The following is a 21,176-nucleotide window of genomic DNA, read 5'->3' on the forward strand; positions in this document are numbered from 1 at the left end:
ATTACTTGGAATGGATTTAGAAAACTTGGAAGTAAACTTGCAATCTTGGAAGTATTCTTGATTTTATGAAACTAGAACTTTTGGAATTTATGAAGAACACTTAGAACTTGAAGATAGAACTTGAGAGAGATCAATTAGATGAAGAAAATTGAAGAATGAAAGTGTTTGTAGGTGTTTTTGGTCGTTGGTGTATGGATTAGATATAAAGGATATGTAATTTTGTTTTCATGTAAATAAGTCATGAATGATTACTCATATTTTTGTAATTTTATGAGATATTTTATGCTAGTTGCCAAATGATGGTTCCCACATGTGTTAGGTGACTCACATGGGCTGCCAAGAGCTGATCATTGGAGTGTATATACCAATAGTACATACATCTAAAAGCTGTGTATTGTACGAGTACGAATACGGGTGCATACGAGTAGAATTGTTGATGAAACTGAACGAGGATGTAATTGTAAGCATTTTTGTTAAGTAGAAGTATTTTGATAAGTGTCTTGAAGTCTTTCAAAAGTGTATGAATACATATTAAAACACTACATGTATATACATTTTAACTGAGTCGTTAAGTCATCGTTAGTCGTTACATGTAAACGTTGTTTTGAAACCTTTAGGTTAACGATCTTGTTGAATGTTGTTAACCCATTGTTTATTATAACAAATGAGATGTTAAATTGTTATATTATCATGATATTATGATATGTAATATATCTTAGTATGATATATATACAGTTAAATGTCGTTACAACGATAATCGTTACATATATGTCTCGTTTCAAAATCATTAAGTTAGTAGTCTTATTTTTACATATGTATTTCATTGTTAATACACTTAATAATATATTTAATTATCAGTTAACATAATTAACCAAGTGTATCAATATCTTAATATGATTCATATGTACCTAGTAAGACGTTGTTATAACGATAATCGTTATATATATTGTTTTCGAGTTTCTTAAATTAATAGTCTCATTTTTATGTATATAACTCATTGTTAAAATACCTAATGAGATACATACTTATAATAAAATCATGTTAACTATATATATAACCATATATATGTCATCGTATAGTTTTTACAAGTTTTAACGTTCGTGAATCACCGGTCAACTTGGGTGGTCAATTGTCTATATGAAACCTATTTCAATTAATCAAGTCTTAACAAGTTTGATTGCTTAACATGTTGGAAACACTTAATCATGTAATTAACAATTTCATTTAATATATATATATAAACATGGAAAAGTTCGGGTCACTACAGTACCTACCCGTTAAATAAATTTACTCCCGAAATTTTAAGCAGTTGGAGGTGTTGACGTATCTTCTGGAAATAAATGCGGGTATTTCTTCTTCATCTGATCTTCACGCTCCCATTTGAACTCGGGTCCTCTACGAGCATTCCATCGAACCTTAACAATCGGTATCTTGTTTTGTTTAAGTCTCTTAACCTCACGATCCATTATTTCGACGGGTTCTTCAATGAATTGAAGTTTTTCATTGATTTGGATTTCGTCCAATGGAATAGTGAGATCTTCTTTAGCAAAACATTTCTTCAAATTTGAGACGTGGAAAGTGTTATGTACAGTCACGAGTTGTTGAGGTAGCTCAAGTTGGTAAGCTACTGGTCCTACACGATCTATAATCTTGAATGGTCCAATGTACCTTGGATTTAGTTTCCCCCGTTTACCAAATCGAACAACGCCTTTCCAAGGTAAAACCTTAAGCATGACCATTTCTTCAATTTCAAACTCTATATCTTTTCTTTTACTGTCCGCGTAGCTCTTTTGTCGACTCTGGGCGGTTTTCAATCTTTGTTGAATTTGGATGATTTTCTCGGTAGTTTCTTGTATTATCTCCGGACCCGTAATCTGTATATCCTCCACTTCACTCCAACAAATCAGAGACCTGCACTTTCTACCATAAAGTACTTCAAACGGCACCATCTCAATGCTTGAATGGTAGCTGTTGTTGTAGGAAAATTCTGCTAACGGTAGATGTCGATCCCAACTGTTTCCGAAATCAATAATACAAGCTCGTAGCATGTCTTCAAGCGTTTGTATCGTCCTTTCGCTCTGCCCATCAGTTTGTGGATGATAGGCAGTACTCATGTCTAGACGAGTTCACAATGCTTGCTGTAATGTTTGCCAGAATCTTGAAATAAATCTGCCATCCCTATCAGAGATAATAGAGATTGGTATTCCATGTCTGGAGACGACTTCCTTCAAATACAGTCGTGCTAACTTCTCCATCTTGTCATCTTCTCTTATTTCGCAGGAAGTGTGCTGACTTGGTGAGACGATCAACTATTACCCAAATAGTATCATAACCACTTGCAGTCCTTGGCAATTTAGTAATAAAATCCATGGTAATGTTTTTCCATTTCCATTCCGGGATTTCAGGTTGTTGTAGTAGACCTGATGGTTTCTGATGTTCAACTTTGACCTTAGAACACGTCAGACATTCTCCTACATATTTAGCAATATCGGCTTTTATACCTGGCCACCAAAAATGTTTCTTAAGATCCTTGTACATCTTCCCCGTTCCAGGATGTATAGAGTATCTGGTTTTATGAGCTTCTCTAAGTATCATTTCTCTCATATCTCCAAATTTTGGTACCCAAATTCTTTCAGCCCTATACCGGGTTCCGTCTTCCCGAATATTAAGATGCTTCTCCGATCCTTTGGGTATTTCATCCTTTAAATTTCCCTCTTTTAAAACTCCTTGTTGCGCCTCCTTTATTTGAGTAGTAAGGTTAGTGTGAATCATTATATTCATAGATTTTACTCGAATGGGTTCTCTGTCCTTCCTGCTCAAGGCGTCGGCTACCACATTTGCCTTCCCCGAGTGGTAACGAATCTCAAAGTCGTAATCATTCAATAATTCAATCCACCTACGCTGCCTCATATTCAGTTGTTTCTGATTAAATATGTGTTGAAGACTTTTGTGGTCGGTATATATAATACTTTTGACCCCATATAAGTAGTGCCTCCAAGTCTTTAATGCAAAAACAACTGCGCCTAATCCAAATCATGCATCATATAATTTTGCTCGTGAATCTTCAATTGTCTAGACGCATAAGCAATCACCTTCGTCCGTTGCATTAATACACAACCGAGACCTTACGTTGATGCGTCACAATAAATCACAAAATCATCATTCCCTTCAGGCAATGGCAATATAGGTGCCGTAGTTAGCTTTTTCTTCAATAATTGAAACACCTTCTCTTGTTCATCCTTCCATTCAAATTTCTTCCCTTTATGCGTTAATGCAGTCAAGGGTTTTGCTATTTTGGAGAAATCTTGGATGAATCTTTTGTAGTAACCAGCCAATCCTAAAAATTGACGTATATGCTTCGGAGTTTTTGGGGTTTCCCACTTTTCAATGGTTTCGATCTTTGCCGGGTCCACCTGGATACCTTCTTTGTTCACTATGTGACCGAGGAATTGAACTTTTTCCAACCAAAATGCACACTTTGAAAACTTAGCGTACAGTTTTTCTTTCCTCAATACTTCTAGCACTTTTCTAAAATGTTCTTCGTGCTCTTGATCATTCTTTGAGTAAATAAGTATGTCATCGATGAAAACAATGACAAACTTGTCAAGATATGGCCCACACACTCGGTTCATAAGGTCCATTAACACAGCTGGTGCGTTAGTCAATCCAAACGGCATAACTATAAACTCGTAATGACCATAACGCGTCCTAAAAGCAGTTTTTGGAATATCATCCTCCTTTACTCGCATTTGATGATATCCAGAACGTAAATCGATCTTCGAATAAATCGACGAGCCTTGTAGTTGATCAAATAAGTCGTCAATTCTCGGTAGTGGATAATGGTTTTTGATGGTAAGTTTGTTTAACTCTCTGTAGTCAATACACAACCTAAATGTACCATCCTTCTTCTTGACAAACAAAACAGGAGCTCCCCATGGTGATGTGCTTGGTCGAATGAAACCACGTTCTAATAGTTCTTGCAGTTGGCTTTGCAGTTCTTTCATCTCGTTGGGTGCGAGTCTATAAGGAGCACGAGCTATTGGTGCAGCTCCTGGTACAAGATCTATTTGAAATTCAACAGATCGATGTGGTGGTAGTCCCGGTAATTCTTTCGAAAATACATCGGAAAATTCTTTTGCGATGGGAACATCATTGATGCTCTTTTCTTCAGTTTGTACTTTCTCGACGTGTGCTAGAACAGCATAGCAACCTTTTATTATTAGTTTTTGTGCCTTCAAATTACTAATAAGATGTAGCATCATGTTGCCCTTTTCTCCATACACCATTAAGGGTTCTCCTTCTTCTCGTACAATGCGAATTGCATTTTTATAACATACGATCTCTGCTTTCACCTTCTTCAGCCAGTCCATGCCAACTATTACATCAAAACTCCCTAACTTTACTGGTATCAAATCAATCTTAAATATTTCGCTATCCAGTTTAATTTCTCGATTCCAGCATATATTATCTGCTAAAATTAATTTACCATTTGCTAATTCGAGTAAAAATTTACTATCCAACGGCGTCAATGGACAACTTAATTTAGCACAAAAATCTCTACTCATATAGCTTCTATCCGCACTCGAATCAAATAAAACGTAGTAGATTTATTATCAATAAGAAACGTACCCGTAACAAGCTCCGGGACTTCCTGTGCCTATACCGCATTAATATTGAAAACTCTTTCGCGCCTTGTCCATTCGTGTTCTCCTGGTTCGGGCAATTTCTAATAATGTGGCCCGGTTTTCCACATTTATAACAAACTACATTGGCATAACTTGCTCCGACACTACTTGCTCCGCCGTTACTCATTCCGACACCATTTGTTCCTTTCGTTCTGTTAACCCCTGATCCGTAGACCTCACACTTCGCCGCGCTATGACCATTTCTTTTACACTTGTTGCAAAATTTGGTGCAGAACCCCGAGTGATACTTTTCACACCATTGGCATAGCTGCTTCTGATTGTTGTTGTTGTTGCGGTTGTTATTATTGTTGGGATGATTGTTGTAGTTGCTGTTGTTGTTGTTGTTGTTGTTGGGCCGTTTTTTGTAGTTGCGATTGATGTTGCGATTGTTGGGATAATTGTTGCGATTATTATTGTAATTGCTGTTGTTGTTGTATTGGTGATTCTTATCACCGTTTTCCTCCCACTTTCTTTTGACTTGCTTCACATTGGCCTCTTCAGCCGTCTGTTCTTTAATTCTTTCCTCAATCTGGTTCATTAGTTTGTGAGCCATTCTACATGCCTGTTGTATGGAGGCGGGCTCGTGTGAAATTATATCTTCTTGGATTCTTTCCGGTAATCCTTTCACAAACGCGTCGATCTTCTCTTCCTCATCTTCGAACGCTCCCGGACACAATAGGCACAATTCTGTGAATCGTCTTTCGTACGTGGTAATATCAAATCCTTGGGTTCGTAACCCTCTAAGTTCTGTCTTGAGCTTATTGACCTCGGTTCTGGGACGGTACTTCTCGTTCATCAAGTGCTTGAATGCTGACCACGGTAGTGCGTACGCATCATCTTGTCCCACTTGCTCTAGATAGGTATTCCACCATGTTAACGCAGAACTTGTGAAGGTATGCGTAGCGTACTTCACTTTGTCCTCTTCAGTACACTTACTTATGGCAAACACCGATTCGACCTTCTCGGTCCACCGTTTCAATCCGATCGGTCCTTCAGTTCCATCAAATTCCAAAGGTTTGTAGGCAGTGAATTCTTTGTAGGTGCATCCTACACGATTTCCTGTACTGCTAGATTCAAGGTTATTGTTGGTATGTAGCGCAGCCGGTACTGCGGCTATGTTTGAAGCTAGAAAAGTACGGAATTCCTCTTCATTCATATTCACGGTGTGTCGAGTAGTCGGTGCCATTTCCTTCAAAATAGTCAAATGGAACAAGTTAATCATACAGAATATTAAGAGTAGTTAATTGTATTTCGTAGCATAATATGAACTCATTTATAAAAGCTTTTTCTTCATATTAGCGTTTTATAAGTTTAAATTCGGGTAGTACCTACCCGTTAAGTTCATACTTAGTAGCTAATATACAATTCAACTACTACAATTCTATATGAAAAACTGATTATAATAATATTTTGCGTTCAAACTTTTATACAATATTTTACAAACTTACAATACCGCTTATTTTACATAAAGCATGAAATATAGCACACAATAACTTTGATACAAGATAGTTGTGAAGATAATTCTAGCTAGTACACAAGTCGTTCAGCAAAGGCAATAAAGACACGTAATTCATACGTCCAGAAACAAGTCATGCATTCTGGTTTTACTAGGACTACTTCCCATCCTTGGTCTTGTGGAACATAACCGTTATGGTTGTTGATAAGACAGCGTGTTGTAACGTCGTCAAAGGGACGAGGGTTACGTAATGACCAACAGTCTCGTAATAACCTAAAAACCTCATTTCTTACCCCAATTACCGACTCCGTCACTTGTGGGAACATTTTGTTTAATAGTTGTAGTCCAATGTTCTTGTTCTCACTTTGGTGAGAAGCGAACGTTACTAATCCGTAAGCATAACATGCTTCTTTATGTTGCATGTTAGCCGCTTTTTCTAAATCACGAAGTCCAATATTCGGATATATTGAGTCAAAATAATTTCTTAACCCATTGCGTAAAATAGCATTTGGGTTCCCTGCAATATATGCGTCAAAGTAAACACATCGTAACTTATGGGTTTTCCAATGTGATATCCCCCATCTTTCAAACGAAAGTCTCTTATAAACCAAGACATTCTTGGAACGTTCTTCGAATGTCTTACAAACTGATTTCGCCGTAAATAGTTGTGCCGAAGAATTCTGACCGACTCTAGACAAGATTTCATCAATCATGTCTCCGGGTAAGTCTCTTAAAATATTGGGTTGTCTATCCATTTTGTGTTTTTATACTGTAAAATAGACAAGAGTTAGATTCATAAAAAAAAACTTATTAATACAAGCAATTTTTACATATATCATAAAGCATAAGCACACTATATTACATATATTACACCACACGAATACAACTATCTTATTCCGACTCGCTAGTTTCTTCTTCTTCGGTTTTGGTTCGTTTTGCCAAGTTTCTAGGGATATATTATGTTCCCCTAATACGAGCTATCTTTTTCCACAACGGTTTAGAAAAACCTGGTAGTTTAGAGGTTCCCGGGTCATTGTTACAACTTAAGGACTTCGGGGGTTGACGATACATATAAAGTTCATTGGGGTTGGAATTAGATTTCTCTATTTTTATGCCCTTTCCCTTATTATTTTCTTTTGCCTTTTTAAATTCAGTTGGGGTAATTTCTATAACATCATCGGAATTCTCGTCGGAATCCGATTCATCGGAGAATTGGTAATCCTCCCAATATTTTGCTTCCTTGGCGGAAACACCATTGACCATAATTAACCTTGGTCGGTTGGTTGAGGATTTTTTTTTACTTAACCGTTTTATTATTTCCCCCACCGGTTCTATTTCCTCCTCCGGTTCCTCCTCTTCCGGTTCTGATTCTTCTTCCGGTTCTGATTCTTCTTCCGGTTCTTCTTCGAGAACTTGTGAATCAGTCCAATATATATTCGACTCTTCGTTATTATTAGGTGAGTCAATGGGATTTGTGCTAGAGGTAGACATCTATCACACAATATCAAACATGTTAAGAGATTAATATATCACATAATATATACATGTTAATAATATATAGTTTCCAACAAAAATGTTAAGCAATCATTTTTAAAGAAAACACGGTCGAAGTCCAGACTCATTAATGCATCCTAACAAACTCGATGAGACACACTAATGCAAATTTTCTGGTTCTCTAATACCAATGCTCGGATACCAACTGAAATGTCCCGTTCTTATTGATTAGAAACGTTCCATATTAATTGATTTCGTTGCGAGGTTTTGACCTCTATATGAGACGTTTTTCAAAGACTGCATTCATTTTTAAAACAAACCATAACCTTTATTTCATAAATAAAGGTTTAAAAAGCTTTATGTAGATTATCAAATAATGATGATCTAAAATATCCTGTTTACACACGACCATTACATAATGGTTTACAATACAAATATGTTACATCGAAATCAGTTTCTTGAATGCAGTTTTTACACAATATCATACAAACATGGACTCCAAATCTTGTCCTTATTTTGGTATGCAACAGCGGAAGCTCTTAGTATTCACCTGAGAATAAACATGCTTTAAACGTCAACAAAAATGTTGGTGAGTTATAGGTTTAACCTATATATATCAAATCGTAACAATAGACCACAAGATTTCATATTTCAATACACATCCCATACATAGAGATAAAAATCATTCATATGGTGAACACCTGGTAACCGACATTAACAAGATGCATATATAAGAATATCCCCATCATTCCGGGACACCCTTCGGATATGATATAAATTTCGAAGTACTAAAGCATCCGGTACTTTGGATGGGGTTTGTTAGGCCCAATAGATCTATCTTTAGGATTCGCGTCAATTATGGTGTCTGTTCCCTAATTCTTACATTACCAGACTTAATAAAAAGGGGCATATTCGATTTCGATAATTCAACCATAGAATGTAGTTTCACGTACTTGTGTCTATTTTGTAAATCATTTATAAAACCTGCATGCATTCTCATCCCAAAAATATTAGATTTTAAAAGTGGGACTATAACTCACTTTCACAGATTTTTACTTCGTCGAAAAGTAAGACTTGGCCACTGGTCGATTCACAAACCTATAACAAATATGTACAAATATATCAAAGTATGTTCAAAATATATTTACAACACTTTTAATATATTTTGATGTTTTAAGTTTATTAAGTCAGTTGTCCTCGTTAGTAACCTACAACTAGTTGTCCACAGTTAGATGTACAGAAATAAATCGATATATATTATCTTGAATCAATCCAAGACCCAGTGTATACGTATCTCAGTATTGATCACAACTCAAACTATATATATTTTGGAATCAACCTCAACCCTGTATAGCTAACTCCAACATTCACATATAGAGTGTCTGGTTGTTCCGAAATATATATAGATGTGTCGACATGATAGGTCGAAACATTGTATACGTGTCTATGGTATCTCAAGATTACATAATATACAATACAAGTTGATTAAGTTATGGTTGGAATAGATTTGTTACCAATTTTCACGTAGCTAAAATGAGAAAAATTATCCAATCTTGTTTTACCCATAACTTCTTCATTTTAAATTCGTTTTGAGTGAATCAAATTGCTATGGTTTCATATTGAACTCTATTTTATGAATCTAAACAGAAAAAGTATAGGTTTATAGTCGGAAAAATAAGTTACAAGTCGTTTTTGTAAAGGTAGTCATTTCAGTCGAAAGAACGACGTCTAGATGACCATTTTAGAAAACATACTTCCACTTTGAGTTTAACCATAATTTTTGGATATAGTTTCATGTTCATAATAAAAATCATTTTCCCAGAATAACAACTTTTAAATCAAAGTTTATCATAGTTTTTTTTAATGAACTAACCCAAAACAGCCCGCGGTGTTACTATGATGGCGTAAATCCGGTTTTACGGTGTTTTTCGTGTTTCCAGGTTTTAAATCATTAAGTTAGCATATCATATAGATATAGAACATGTGTTTAGTTGATTTTAAAAGTCAAGTTAGAAGGATTAACTTTTATTTGCGAACAAGTTTAGAATTAACTAAACTATGTTCTAGTGATTACAAGTTTAAACCTTCGAATAAGATAGCTTTATATGTATGAATCGAATGATGTTATGAACATCATTACTACCTAAAGTTCCTTGGATAAACCTACTGGAAATGAGAAAAATAGATCTAGCTTCAAAGGATCCTTGGATAGCTTGAAAGTTCTTGAAGCAGAATCATGACACGAAAACAATTTCAAGTAAGATTTCCACTCAAAATAAGATTGTTATAGTTATAGAAATTGAATTAAAGTTTGAATATGATTATTACCTTTAGAAAGATAACCTACTGTAAGTAACAAAGGTTTCTTGATCTTGGATGATTACTTGGAATGGATTTAGAAAACTTGGAAGTAAACTTGCAATCTTGGAAGTATTCTTGATTTTATGAAACTAGAACTTTTGGAATTTATGAAGAACACTTAGAACTTGAAGATAGAACTTGAGAGAGATCAATTAGATGAAGAAAATTTAAGAATGAAAGTGTTTGTATCTGTTTTTGATCGTTGGTGTATGGATTAGATATAAAGGATATGTAATTTTGTTTTCATGTAAATAAGTCATGAATGATTACTCATATTTTTGTAATTTTATGAGATATTTTATGCTAGTTGCTAAATGATGGTTCCCACATGTGTTAGGTGACTCACATGGGCTGCTAAGAGCTGATAATTGGAGTGTATATACCAATAGTATATACATCTAAAAGCTGTGTATTGTACGAGTACGAATACGGGTGCATACGAGTAGAATTGTTGATGAAACTGAATGAGGATGTAATTGTAAGCATTTTTATTAAGTAGAAGTATTTTGATAAGTGTCTTGAAGTCTTTCAAAAGTGTATGAATACATATTAAAACACTACATGTATATACATTTTAACTGAGTCGTTAAGTCATCGTTAGTCGTTACATGTAAACGTTGTTTTGAAACCTTTAGGTTAACGATCTTGTTGAATGTTGTTAACCCATTGTTTATTATAACAAATGAGATGTTAAATTGTTATATTATCATGATATTATGATATATAATATATCTTAGTATGATATATATACAGTTAAATGTCGTTACAACGATAATCGTTACATATATGTCTCGTTTCGAAATCATTAAGTTAGTAGTCTTATTTTTACATATGTATTTCATTATTAATACACTTAATAATATATTTACTTATCATTTAACATAATTAACCAAGTGTATCAATATCTTCATATGATTCATATGTACCTAGTAAGACGTTATAACGATAATTGTTATATATATCGTTTTCGAGTTTCTTAAATTAATAGTCTCATTTTTATGTATATAACTCATTGTTAAAATACCTAATGAGATACATACTTATAATAAAATTATGTTAACTATATATATAACCATATATATGTCATCGTATAGTTTTTACAAGTTTTAACGTTCGTGAATCACCGGTCAACTTGGGTTGTCAATTGTCTATATGAAACCTATTTCAATTAATCAAGTCTTAAATAGTTTGATTGCTTAACATGTTGGAAACACTTAATCATGTAAATAACAATTTCATTTAATATATATATATAAACATGGAAAAGTTCGGGTCACTACAAATGTTGCCTTAGTCCACACCACAAGTTTAAGATAATGTTTATCATGTGATTATTTGAATGCTATAAGTTATGATATTAGCTTTGAACACCCACTTAGTTAATATGTGCTTTAAGTCTTACTTTGCGAACTTTATGTGATATTTTATATTAACCTTTTAGAGATAATAATTGGTCTTTGATTATTGTTTACCTATTTATCAATATAAGTGATGAAACTATCTAATAATGAATCTCTTATAACTCACAAGTCCAAATAACTACTTTCTTTTTAATATATATTTTAATTTTAATTAATACAAACTTATATTCTATCTTTCCTAAAATAGTCTTATTATAACTAAATAAGATAATCTATAATAACAATAAATATTTCTATTTCTTTCCTAAGGATTTGACTAAAGAAAACTCTTATCCTCTACCCATAGCCTCTTGGGACGAATCCTAATTTACTAATTACTATACCACCTTGATCGGGTTTTGTTGCAGGTAAGGGTGGTAAAATGAAAAGTAAATTAAGTTAATATAAATTTTAAAGTTGAAAACAAAATAAGCACTCTATATCACACACTTTTTCACATCAAATTCTATCGAATACAAACATACCAATAGAAAATTTGTTTCTGATGTGGAAACTCAGACAAAGCCGCAACTACAGAGTACACTCCAAACCACTGAAACCCAAATACCCTATCAATATAAGTAGTTTCTGATGTGGAAGCTCAGATAAAGCCACGACCACAGAGCATACTCCGAATCTCTATAAATGGGACCCCCAGCCAAACCTAACACACTAATACCAATTGTTGGAAAAAAAAATGGTCTCACTAATTCTCAACATCAACCAATGAGAAAACTGTAAATAAATGAAGACACGAGATTTAAACATGAACTCCAAAAACTAAAGAAAAACCATGGGCCTCAAAGAAAGAAATTCAGTATATCACAAATTATTACAATGACATAGACCACTCTCTTAAGCCAACTACACTCTCCAGAACATTTGACCAATACAGCTCTCTGTAACAACCCAAACCAAACCAAAAACAACCCGCGATTAAATATCAAAATAAAAAAAAAATTATGTGTTCAGCTGGTGGCGCGGCGCGCCAGGCCTTCGCGCGGCGCTCAGAATGGCCTGGACAGGCTGCTGTCCCAAAAAGTTAAATACGCGAAAATGTTTGGCCACTTCCCGATGAAATTAGACAAAACGCTTTTAACTACATGTTCAAATATGTAAAACTAACATGTTCCATTAACAAAAAGGGTTTTACGACACCGGGCCCACATATGCCCAAATTACCCCTTAAAGTACCAAATACAAGTTTTCGACCACAAGACTTTTAATACAAAATAAAGCCAAGCATGGCGATTGGGGATACGCTACCCAATCTTAATCAATCCAAAAGCAAGCCTTCTAAAGCAACTACGCGAGTCCACTAGTCCCACGCTTACCCGAGCCACCGCATCCATGCAATCTATAAAAATGTCAACAACGAGAGGGTAAGCTAACGCTTAGTGAGTGAAAATATATATATATATATATATATATATATATATATATATATATATATATATATATATATATATATATATATATGCATAAAATGGACACGCCACAAAATATCAAATACCGCATACCGGAGCATCCAAGCATAAAGGCTAACTAATCTAAGCATACCGTACGATCACTAGGCAACGAGCTAAAGATACATCAACAAAATATAAGTTCACTAACGACGATGTGAACAACGCCAAGAAGATACACCCGGAGGGTTAGCTACATCACGACAATACAACAATATATATATAACAATATATAAACGAATAAGGTTAACCCCTTAACCCATTACCAAATACCAAACACCACAATGAAGATTGGCCGAACTACACGAGCCTTAGTAATCTGAAACCACACTAGATTACTATCTTCAACAAGACAACATCGAGGTTGACCGAACTACACGAGCCTTAGTAATCCGAAATCACACGAGATTACTACCTCAATAAGATGACCGAACTACACGCGTCATCGTGAATCCGAACTACACGCGACTCACTTCTCAACGTCAAAACCCTTCGCCATTGGGGTTATATCATCCACATCACACCACGTGTGATAATGTACACACCAAATGTGTACTTTGCCAAAGGTGATCAACTAAAATGCACAACCGTGCCAATTGGACCTATACACAAGTCCATTAAAACCACCTATATGTGAAGTGAACTCTATAGCCGAGAATCACTTCACCAGACCCGCACCCATCGTACACATACATATGTACATAGGATATTAACACTCACCTTGTTGCCTCGATGAATGCTTCCGAATAATCCGCAACTCGCCGAAGGAATGTACCTATTCCATTATCATAAATACCACAACACAATTAGGATGGATTTACAAACCAACCCAATTCGACACTTAGTGCAATTTCGACCCAATTGTACTTCCAAGCACAAACCGTGCCCAAACTATCCAATAATCACTAACACAAGTGATAATGGTCCGAATATGCCAAGTAAACCCGAACACAAGTGTTAAACACTTATCGTTCTCAAAATCGCCCATAAACCCTAATTTTGACCCATAAAGTCAAAATCTCACCAATTACAAGTTTTGACACCAAAACATATTTAACTCGGTTTTATACTTCAACTTAATCCATTATAAGTTTATAAACCTCATCGAATTGACATTCGGGTCATAATTATCAACAAACCCTAACTTTGACTCTAGTCAAAATTAGTCAACCACAAGAACCCTAAAGGTCTCCAAATCATCAATAATCACTAATACTAGTGATTATACACCATTTACAAGTCTTAATCATGGTTAAATCATTAACCAACCCAAAACTCGCCTTTAACACTTATAAACCCGAATCTTGGTGTTAATCTTCAATTAACAACTAAATGGGTTCCATCTATGAATCATACAATCAAAAGCCCCAAAATTGAATGATGAACACGAAAACGAAATTCGGAGTTAGAGCTTACCACTAGTATCACCGTGTAGCTAAGAACGAGGAGAACAAACTTGTCTACTACGCCAAAGATCAAAACCCGCTTCTTCCTTTTCAAAAATCCCTTTGAATTAAATGGGTGTTTGAGTTCTTGAGAGAAATATGAAAAGAAAAGGAAAAAGAAAAGAATAAATGAAATGAGTGGATGAGGTTAAGTCCACAAATCTGGGTCAAACGCGAAAAGACCGAAATGCCCTTTTTAAAACTCTAAAATAACAAAGGAGTCTGCCAGCGGCCATTTGCGCGGCGCGCCATGACCCCGTGCGGCGCGCGACTGGGCAGAATCAGAATCCAGGGTCTTACACTCTCAAACAAAAGTCAAAAATAAAAAATTAATCAAATACTTAAAGTGTATTGATTGGTGCAAGTTGGAAGTAATCCCATGAGCTCCTTTTATAACTAATGAATTCACATCCAACTTCTTTCACCCACCTATGCGGGAAAACTTTCTTTTATAGCTAGGATTGTCACACGTATTTCTTCCATCCATCAATGTGGAACTAAGTAACCATATCAATTTTTTTAACCAAAACTATAATCAACAGTCACATGTAAACTTTGTTAACTTTCCAGTCTTACCTTTACTTTTTACCTATTATTTTGTCTGACATGTATAAAGTAGGGGTGAAAAGGGATTTTATCAAATTATTCTTATTCATTTATGGAAATAGATGATTAATTTGAGATATCAAAAAAGAATAACGAACAATAGATTTGAGACGGAGAAAGTACATAAAAGAGTCGCTTTGATATATTGCTTCACTTGTTTAGTATCTAGAATTAAAAAAGTTTGAGTTTGCCATTTTAGATTCGAACTCGAATTGTTAATTACATTTATTTTTTTTGAAGGCAAAATTTTATAAATAAATAAGCAAGCAGCTAGAGTTATACTGTGTAAAAGGAAAAATCAATTACAAACATATTTTGACGTATTGTATATACATCTATTGTATACAACTTTGTAAATGCATCCGGTCTTCTACGCAGAGCTTGTCGTGATGGTCTACGTACTGTGCTTAACAGAATAAAAAAAACTCAAGTTAAACCTATCAAATTCACATAATACAAATTTTTGTTAGTTACCTAATCAAATGCACATATATAATTGTTTAAAATACTTGAATAAAAAGTAACTGTTCATTCAAAAGTCAATAAAAATAATAGTAAATTAGACCATTGGTGGTTTGCTTAATAAAAAATAAAAAAAATACTTTCCCGGTCTCATAAAAATAACTGTAAATTAGACCATTGGAGCTTTTATTAATAAAAGATAAAAAAAAAACTCCATACATCCCTATTAACTCTCCTTAGTCAAAAGTCAAACAGTTTTAAAAATATCATTTTGTGCTTAGTTTTTTTTTTTTTTTTTTTTTTTTACTTTAGAATTATACCCATTTTTACCATTTCTGTCTTAAAAGAAATACTAGACAATAAATATGAGACGCCGAGAGTAATAGACTATGAAATTACAAATCTAGAAATATTGGTACTATTTTTCGTCTAGCGGCTAAAAGGTATCAGTACAATACTAGAACTGCCTAGCGTGGAGAGATTTGTTGCCGAATGATGTTTGCCCTCGGGGTAAAATCCCTGCAGACTCGGAACACAGACGAGATCTCCATGGGGTGGCCTTATCAGTCTTTGGACCAAGCGGAGAGTGGTACGTCTAGCGTACTGTTGCTAAGCGGTGAAGCTCTAGAGTGAGAAAGTAATGTGTGAGATAGAAAGTGTACTCTCTGCCACAAGTGACTGAACTGTGAAATGTGGTGACCCAGGGGGTCTATTTATAGGCGTAGAATGTCTGAAATTTTCGAGAACACGTGTCAGATGCTGATTAATTTGATTATTGAAATATTTGTAACAGACTTTCACTTAGGCTGACTTGGATGTATGTCAGTCACGCGCCTATTCAAGGGCTTAAGCATAGAAGCTGCCTTTAGAGCTTACGCATGACGTTGGGCGGCCTAACTGAGCACTGAACGGATGTTGACAAAACCTACTATTTTTTGCTATCTTTTATGTATTTTGAGTCTTCTTTTATGCAAAAATGATGCTTTTATGCGTGTATCCCTTAGGATACACCATTAAGTCCTCCCAGTTTAATGTCTTTATGTTTGCAAAAGATAAAGTCATTAAACTATAAAAATAAGAAGTGCCTTTTTCCTTGGAATCATAAATATGCTGTAGCCGTCTGTGTCTTCGTGTTGTCATTTATCTTTTTTGATGATTACCTCCAAAATTTACCTTTTCGAATTTTAAATTTTGTTTTTAATTGTTTTCAATTTTCGCACATTCTCGCTGTCATACACGTGGGTTTTTATTTACCGTTCGATTTGCATCAACTATTCAACTTCTCTCCCTTATTTAAACCTCGCTTTTACTGTACCGTATTTACTTCAAACCCTAATTACTTCATCTACCTTAAATTCCTTCATAATTCTTCTTCATCATCGTACAATCATGGCTCCATTAAATGTGGAAAATATTCGCAGTGGCGTTCAGACCGGTCTATTTAGATCAAGTCAGAAAATTTTTCCCTAAATTTTTTGGGGCTGATGCTATTATACCTTTACCCCGTGAACGTGCTTTAAGACATCCATCTAGCAAAGTCGCCATTGATGGTCGTGCTTTGTTTTTTTCTCTTCTTTGTATCCCTTTTACGAAATTCTATTTGAAAAATTCTAGCTTTTATGGCGTTAGCGTCGGTCAATTTGATCTATCGTCCATTCAAAAAATCATGCTTTTCAAGATGTATTGCCATGCTCGTAATATCGCTCCATCAGTTCGCATCTTTTCCCACCTTGTTCATGTTAAATCCTTCGATAGAGGTTGGTTTCATTTTGCTAAATTTCACGGATTCTTTCGTATAGCTAGTGACTCTCCAGAGGAATGGCAGAATTCTTTCTTTTTCATTAATAGTGACATAATCCCCAACACTTCAAACAAGGCTCGATATTAAAGTACTTCAATGGAACCGCCTACTATTACCCATGCGAGATTTTTGCCGGATGAGCGACAACTGCTGAATGCTATGATCAAAGAGAAAATACCTGACCGACATTATCCAGAGAATAAGCTATCCATGTGCTCTGTGAACGCTGAATGGAATAAATTGGCGTGTGGTGTCCCTATTGTTATGCTGAGAAATAGAGGTACGTTCTGGATAATAATTGTTTTGTGTTATACATGATGTATGTTGCTGATAATTGTTTAATTTTGCTGCTTCAGAGATTAGTCCGGTCTCCGCTTTGCGCCATGAAAAGTTTGAAGATTTACAATTTTCATCAAAAAAGCTTGTTGATGAACATGTTAGGAAAATATTCCTGATCATAAGCCTGTGGACAATTCAAGTTTAACCCGAGTGAATTCTCGTCAACTCCGTGCTGCCGATAATCTTTCTTTTGAATGTATTACGGATGAAAGCGTGTTTTGCTTTTACCAAATTCCTAGTACCGGTGGTTATTATAATGTTGATCCATTTAAGTACCCTCTGTTGAATTTTGAATCATCATGTTTGGACTGAAAAAACTTTAAAAGTAATAAATGTTGTTTTGATTCAGCTATGCCATCTGAAGCAGGGACATCAAAAAGACTTGCTCTTCCGCCAACCGACCAGCACAATACGATTGGTGAAAGTAGCTCACAAATCAACCTCTCTCATCTGGATATAGCTAGTCTGTAATCATTTCTTACAGGTCCACCTGGAAGCTATGCAAAATTTTTAAAATATCTTGAAGCCATGGTTTCACCTTCTCTTGTTGATTTCTTCCAAAATTTATCTGAGAGTGATGCTCTTAAATCTCGTGCACAGGGTATTATTTTAACACATTGCTTCAGAGCTGGACAACTTGAAACGTTTAGAATTTTCTGACCAAGTGCACCGGGAAAAATCTGAAGGGTTAATGCCACAAATTGGCTATATACTTTCTCAAATGTTTCGATGTCGTTCATATACCCATTTGCATTCGACTGTCGTCTATAAACTTTCTGAAAATGTACCAATGTCAATATTTTGTTACTGCTTACCTGCTGAACCGGTAAAGTTAATTATTTAATTTTTTTTCCATTTTAAATGTTTCGATGTCTCCCATATACTTTCAGTTTCTATTCCGATGTCGCCCATATACTTTCAATTTCTGTTCCGATGTATCACCGACGTGTCATGACTACTTATAAGCCACACCATCAATTGTTTTCGTTATAGGTAAAAAAGTATAGTGGGCGACATCGGTACATTTTTCGAAAGTTTGTAGACGATAGTGGGACGCAAATGGGTATTTGGGAGACATCGGGACATTTGAGAAAGTATATAGACAATTTGTGGCTTTAACCCAAATCAGAAAGGATTGAAAAAGGACAAGGAAAAAATCATATAATTGGAGGGTTCTGAAAAAGCTGCCAAACTTGAACTAAATGATGCCATTGTTGCATAGCGTGCTGCAGAAGCTCGTGTTGCTGAGCTGGAATTGAAGGAAAAATGGTATCTGCATAGGATTGAAAGTTTAGCTGAATTACAAAAAGCTTTAGAGGAAAAACTTCATGTAAGCAACACGTCTTGCTGGAGGTATTCCCAATATTGTAAAGAAAGCCTTTAGCTCCGAATCATTGACGAAACCATTCAACGAATTCATTACGGTTACGCTAGACGCTGAACGGATTAGGTTTCTTGGAGCGTTGAGAGCAAAAGTGCCCAATTTTACAGATCCATTACCAGATGTTATTACTTCCAAACTTGAACCGGATTCTATAAATATGGTTGCTATTGTTAGAAAACAAGTAGAGGATCTATCATTCCCTGACTTAGATATTATTTGTAATCATCCCCAATCTTCTATAGATGATATTTTGAATTTCAAACTTTAATTTGTACTTGTTTCTGATGACTGAATGTATGTGTGTTATATATATCTTATATATATCTAATACTTTATTTATAGTTGTCAAAGCTTTATATGGTTGAATAAAGAATCAGTTATATTGGCTAGCCATGTATTGTTTAAAGTTTTTTACGTCATGACGGTCGTAGATACAATATATTGTATCGATGCTCAGCGGAGTCTACGTCATCCGCTGCCAATTCAACCTTTTTTATGATTCAACTTCTACCACCGAGAATAAATTTCTCTTCTGTGGGCAAGGATGACACACAGCTTTGTGTCACCTGATTAAAAATCCTTGACCGGATAAAAAATATGAATATTTTTCTATAAGAATAAAATGTTTCAATTCTTATTTCTTAAAGAATTTTTTACATTTATGATTGCATCTCATATTCAAAATAGTTGACCAGGCTATTTAAATATGCAATACTATGCATAAAATTTCTTTAGACTCATTGCATTCCATGTTCTCTGCATTTCTTCACCGGAGGGCACTGCTGAAATGTCCCGTTCATATTGATTATAAACGTTTCATATTAATTGATTTCGTTGCGAGGTTTTGACCTCTATATGAGACGTTTTTCAAAGACTGCATTCGTTTTTAAAACAAACCATAACCTTTATTTTAACGATAAAGGTTTAAAACCATCACGTAGATTATCAAGTAATGATAATCTAAAAGATAACATTTTACACATGACCATTACATAATGGTTTACAATAATATTATACATCGACTTAATTCTCCGAATGCAGATTTTAAATAATATATTACAAACATGCTGACTCCAATTCTTGTCCTTAAATTAGCATGCAACAGCGGAAGCTCTTAATAATCACCTGAGAATAAACATGCTTTAAACGTCAACAAAAATGTTGGTGAGTTATAGGTTTAATCTTTATCATAAATCATAATAATAATAATAGGCCACAAGATTTCAATTATAACCGCACACGTAACCCGTGTACAAAGTAATACGCGTAACCCGCGAATTAAAAATCATTCATATGGTGAACACCTGGTAACCGAAATTAACAAAAATGCATCTAGAATATCCCAATCAATCCGGGACTCTCGTCGGACATGATAAAATCGAAGTACTAAAGCATCCGTAAACCGGATGGGGTTTGTTAGGCCCAATAGATCTATCTTTAGGATTCGCGTCAATTAGGGTTTCTGTTCCCTAATTCTTAGATTACCAGACTAAAAAGGGTGATATTCGGTTTAATAATCCAATCATAGAATGTAGTTTCAAGTACTTGTGCCTATTTTGTAAAACATTTATAAAACTGCATGTATTCTCATCCCGAAAGTATTTGGTAGTAAAAATGGGACTATAACTCACTTTCACAGATTCTTAATTCATCAAGAATTAAACTTGGCCACTGGTCGATTCACGAACCTATAAAAAATATATACATATATCAAAGTATGATAGAAATATATTCATACCATATTTTATTGCATTTTAATGATTTAAGTTTGTTAAGTTAACAGTCCAATGTTAGTAGTCCACAATTAGTTGTCCACAGTTAGTAGTACAGAAATAAATATAATTTCTTGAATCAATCCACGACCCAGTGTATACAAGTCTCAGACTTGATCACAACCCAAGGTATATATATTATTTTGGAATCAACCTCAACCCTGTATAGCTAACTCGAGCATTACCGCATATAGAGTGTCTATGGTTATTCCAAATAATATATATAGATAACGTCGATATAGTATGTCAAAACATTGTATACGTGTCTATGGTCTATCAAGATTACATAATATATGTTAGAATACATCTATAATAAAATATAGGTTAGTTAAGTTATGGTTAGTATAGATTTGTTACAAAGTTTTACGTAGCTAAAACAAGCAAATTTATCCAATTTTGTTTTACCCATAACTTCTTCGTTTTAAATCCGTTTTGAGTGAATCAAAGTGATATGGTTTCGTATCAAACTTGAGTTTATGATACTAAACAGAAAAAGTATAGGTTT

Source organism: Rutidosis leptorrhynchoides, chromosome 6 (assembly GCF_046630445.1).
Source record: "Rutidosis leptorrhynchoides isolate AG116_Rl617_1_P2 chromosome 6, CSIRO_AGI_Rlap_v1, whole genome shotgun sequence".
NCBI classification, from domain to species: Eukaryota; Viridiplantae; Streptophyta; class Magnoliopsida; order Asterales; family Asteraceae; genus Rutidosis; species Rutidosis leptorrhynchoides.